Genomic DNA, 5,933 nt, shown 5'->3' with positions numbered 1-5,933 from the left:
TACTTAGGTCATGGCCATCAATCCCAATATATGAACCATTTGGACAAATATTTATAATAATATTTTTATTTCTTTGAATCAAAAATCCAAATTTTGTGTTTTGCAAATAAATAACATGTTCCGAATAACTAATTGAAACAATTACAAAACTTAAATGTTTTTCATATTTAACGTAGAGTTAATCAATGTACCTTGTAGAGCATACAAATATATTGATCCACTTGGAACCGCCCCATTAACCTTGTTTCATCCGGGTTATTCTACCTTAGTCTTAAATATTTTGAATTTATCTAAGACTTCCATCTTTTGCATGCAATATATACATGTAGCTAAATCTTGATGCATTATGCATAAAAGCAACCACATACTTTCATTTCCCAATGAATGTGTAGAGTGAAAACACGCATATCACTACGTAAAAGTCCCATAATTATACCAAAAGTAGGAAATATCATAGATTCTCTAAAACTTACATGGTCTAAATAAGCTAGCATGTCATAACATAGAATTATGAATTTAGGTGTACTTAAAATAATGAAAACAGAATCAGAATAACAAACATGCCACATCGAGATAAAATATATTTATTTGAATAAAAATTTACTTATTTCCTCAAAATTATGTGATATATAATTAGTGGCCAAACAAATTCCAACAGCTATTAATTGATAATATTATTTGAATAACAATTGCATTTACATATTTATTTATTCATATCAGTAAGCCAAATAATAAAATCACATAATTTTTCAAATCCAATTCAATGAACAATCCTTATCCATGTGCAAACCATTTATTTCCAAAAATTACCCTTAAGACCACATGTTTCTACTTTATTTTCAAGAGAGGACCAATTTTAAAACCATGACCAAAGTGACTCCCACTTTTAGTTCCGATCACCATATCAAAACAAGATGCTCATACATATTTTCATATGCCTTTGAATTTCAAAAATTCGTGGATCATTAATTCCTTACACAAGCAAATTACATGGATACTTAATATCCACATGATGATATGTAGGTAATAACTTATAAACTACCTTTAGATTATCTATATTTGTAAAATGCACATGTTCTAGGATTAAAGCTTCATGTGTATACTAACATTCAATGGAGCCATGACACTAAAGTAAGACCTTCTGTTTCATCAATATGTCATAACAAACTATCATTAAGATTCCACTAATGTGTTCCTCATGATTGTTGCAATAATATTATATATCACACATCTAAATAATTAATACTTAGATCTAGTTTTAATTTAACTATACAAATAACAAGAAAAACATATTATTTCTTAATGTTTGTCAGAATCATATTAATATCAATTCAATCATGATTCTTATAAAACACAAGAATCATTCACTTATTTGTAGAGATCTGATCGAAGTCATGAATGTTTTGGACAAAAATCAGCTAAGCATCAAGTATCCAAATCTGTTATGTGAGGTAAGGTGCTAACTTGATAACGAAAAGTGTATAGGCGTAATATTGATGAACACAAAGGTTTGATCATGAGGGAAAAATCCCTTAACCGAGATAGTCTTACTTCGGTCAAAACTTATCAAGGTAATCTTTGGTAAAATAACTTCGGTCAAGGATTAATAAGATAATCTTTGGTCGAATCACTTTAGTCAATGATCAACAAGGTAACCTTTGGTCGATGAGTATATGATTATCGTGGTCTCCGCACAAAAAACCCTCGGACGGTGAAAACTATCACCGTCAAGTATATTAATAATAAAAGGTGGTTACAAATGTTGTGGAGAATATGATCGAGATTACAAAGAAAGCTAGTGCGTAGAGAGAATGTTTGCTTCTGCTCTAGTGTGTGTGTCAGTACATGAATTATCTACTCGATCATAGCTCGTTTAAATAAGATAACATCGATAACAATATTTCCTAATTATCCGGAAGTCTTCCACCTAGCCGCTCCACGACATTTGACCACGTACCAATAGCCATCCAGTAGCGAGATAAGCGGTAGACTAGATCTAGATACCGTTTTTGTTATTTAAACATCAATCTTCAAGTGAATTCGTCCATAATAAGCTATGTTGAATTAGGATCCTGGATCCACGTTCTAGCTAGAGGATGTTCTGTGAGGATAACTTGTACAAGTGCGTCTTAAAGTTGCTATACCTGTCTAACCCATCACCATACTAAATACAATCATTAGTAAACAAGTAATACTGAGAATCATCGATCCTTCATATCCTGATACATATTTCAAGGATAAACTATCCATAAGGTAGTCAAGGATAAAGGATCCTCAGTATAAAAATCATGGCCTAACAATGAATCTGAAGTATATGACCCAATTTTCTTGTTCGTCAAAATGCCTCGTGACACCAAAAGAAAACCATATCTTTATCCCTTTGTTTCTTCTAGAAACATCCAATTAAAACTATGCCAAAAGTGACATTTTATTTAATTCGGATTACATGGTTAAGGTATATCCCATTTGGTAGTTATTATCAGAACTCAAAAACCCATTTTTATATATTCATCGCAATATACTAACTTGTGTTGCAGGGTTTCAAATAATAGTTCACAGCCTAACTCCAAAAATATATAAAATTTCACTTTGTCAATTTGAAACTTGAAAACAAGATCACCAATTTTAATCAAACCACAAAATCATAAGAATTGTATTCACTATGTGCGATTTAGGGTTTCATCAAAATTCAATCGAACCAAACATATAACCATAACCAAAAATTGAAAATCAACGACCAAATCAAACGAATCAGGTTTATCTTTGTTGTTTATTTTGCGTACCTGGATGATGAATTCGATAAGTATTCAAACATGTGATCTTGATTTCAATCTTCATAAATAACCAGTAGCCTGGATTAATCTCTTAATCGTGTGAAAACTTTCAGATAAACCTATTTCGTCGGTTACACGCGATTGAATTATCGGATAAGACATAGATTTCTCTTGTTACTGAAAAGTTGGATTTGTATGTTGCTGTGAATGTCATCAAGAACAAATGGTAACCGCCTTATGTTCTATCGATCGATCGTTCAACACCCTATGGTCTCCATACTTATAACCAAAATTGATATGGGTTTTAAACCAAAAACCCATTTTATTAGCAGCCCACTAGATAAATTATTATGGCCCAAGTTATTATTTCAATAAAAAACCCAAATAACATCTAGAACTAAATCGAGCCCGCACTCCCGCGTCACCCAACTCGTTTAATGTCTAATGTTATTTTCTCGATCGACAAGTTAATCCAATATACTAAAATACACGTTGATAACACTAAAATTACCAACATCTTTCTATTCTAATAAAATACTACAACTTTTGCCACTTGTCAAGCTCATAGTCCTCCTCACATTTTTTCAACAAATTTTCATATATGGTCCTTATTATTTAAGTCATTTCAATATATGAATACAAGTTTATGTTTATTAAATGTAAATACTAAGTGATTCATTTAATAACATTAATAGTGAAATAAGGAAATATCAAAATTGAAATGTAGACCTGTTAGAATAAAATTTGAAAGTCACAAGTAATTGCAAATTAAAAAAAATATAAAGGTACATTATTGTCGAAGAATTTGGATTTGTATGGTAAACTACAAATTGTTTTTAAGCAGATATTCAAACAACGGTGCATAATTTTTTATATAAAATTGGTTTCAAATTTGGATTTAAAATTTTCTCATATGTATTTGAACTCATGAAATGTGTATTTTCTTAATTTTCTACAAACTTTTTGTATAAATATTACAAACATGAATGTTTTGGACAAAAATCAGCTAAGGATCAAATATCCAAATCTGTTATGTGAGGTAAGGTGCTAACTAGATAATGACAAGTGTATAAGCGCGGTATCAATGAACACAAAGGTTTGATCACGAGGGAAAAAGCACTTAACCAAGATAGTCTTACTTCGGTCAAAACTTATCGAGGTAATCTTTGGTAAAATAATTTCGGTCAAGGATTAATAAGATAATCTTTGGTCGAATTACTTTAGTCAATAATCAACAAGGTAACCTTTGGTCGATAAGTATATGATTATCGTGGTCTCCGGCACAAAAAACCCCGGACGGTGAAAACTATCACCGTCAAGTATATTGATAATTAAAAGGTGATTACAATTGCGGTGGAGTATATGATCGAGATTACAAAGTATGCTAGTGTGTAGAGAGAATGCTTGTTTCTGCTCTAGTGTGTGTGTAAGTACATGTGTTTTCCTACTCGATCATAGCTCGTTTAAACAAGATAACAACAATAACAATATTTCCTAATAATCCGGAAGTCCTCCACGTAGCCGCTCCACGACCTTTGACCACGTGCCAATAGTCGTCCAGTAGCGAGATAAGCGGTAGACCAAGTCTAGATACCGTTGTTGTTATTTACACGTTCTTCTTCACATAAGTTCGTCCATTAACAGCTATATTGAAGCAGGATCCTGGATCCACGTTCCAGCTAGAGGATGTTCTGTGAGGGTAACTCGTACAAGTACGTCTTAAAGTTGCTATACCTGTCTAACACAACACCATACTAAATGCAATCATTAGTAAACAAGTAATACCGAGGATCATCGATCCTTTATATCCTGATATATATTTCAAGGATAAACTATCCATAAGACAGTCAAGGATAAAGGATCCTTAGTGTAAAATTCATGGCCTAACAATGAAGAATACCTATAATGTATGTATGTGCGTGTATATATATATATATATATCTTGGTGTTTAGAATTAAATCATTAAAGTTGAATAGTATAATTTTAATTTATATGTATAACGATCTACTCTATGAATTATCTGTCATTTATTTATATGATTTTTTTGTGTAGTATAAAGGGTTTTAGCAATAAAAAGATCCATATTTAGTGTTCAATACTTTCTTTTATAACTCAGACCAAAATGCTTCTGAAACATATGTTTTATGACTTATACTTTTTCTATACATTCAAATATATATAATTTAGTATGTCTGATAAGATTAATTACTTAATTAAAAGCATTTGATATTTTAAACCAAAAAAATTTGTTTCAATCCTATTCCATTATTTTTGTTTTCCAAAAATCGTTTAAGATATTGAAACCTAGAATATCGTTTTCATTAGTTATTTACATAATTCGTATATTATATTATATTAACTTATTATTTTTATTTTTATACAAATACAACGAATTGAGGTTATGTTAGTGTTACATGCTGGTTAGTACATAATTAAAGTGTTTATTATGGTTTATAATCAAAATAATAAAAATAAACAATCGATTCATTATATGTGGAATGAGAACACTCGACTTGGACTAAATCCTGATAACGCCAGCGATTAAGGCTTAACCTTTAATACCTAAAAATATATATGATTTAAAAACTAAAAGTTTGTTTTAGTTGACCCGAAACTTAGAATTCTGACCCAAGAACTAACCCGAATTACTTCGGTTCAGGTTCAGATTAGTATTTTCTTGGGTTCGAGTTTCTCGTGTCGGGTTAGTTTGGGTTCAGGTACGGGTTTTCTGTAAAAATCTTCTAAAATTCTTTTCACAAAGAATAATCACTATTATTTGAACATGGTTATAAGGTTAGTATGTATTTGTCATTTTCCTGGCAATTACATTTATATGAAATGAAACAAATCATTTTGTTATAGTTTAATTTTCGGTTTCTAGGTTGCTTGACTATACAATTTTTAATTCTAAAATATAAAATCAATTAAACATTTGTCATACATAGAATATCAGTGACAACAAATTTATCATGATCAATCAACTTCAAATTCTAAATATTCTATGGATGATTATAACATCAAAGTGTAGGTAATATGATTTTTGGGATAATCATGTTTTTTTATAAAGGTGAGCAAATGTTCACAAATGACATCATATTAATTGATTAAAAGATATGATATTTTATGTGTATGAATATTTTTTAATAGTTTCATGGATA

This window comes from Bidens hawaiensis, unplaced genomic scaffold (genome assembly GCF_021521415.1).
Source record: "Bidens hawaiensis isolate Kalapana, Puna unplaced genomic scaffold, B.hawaiensis_p1.1 tig00024244_1, whole genome shotgun sequence".
Lineage (NCBI taxonomy): Eukaryota > Viridiplantae > Streptophyta > Magnoliopsida > Asterales > Asteraceae > Bidens > Bidens hawaiensis.
Note: the sequence above shows the minus strand (reverse complement) of the source record.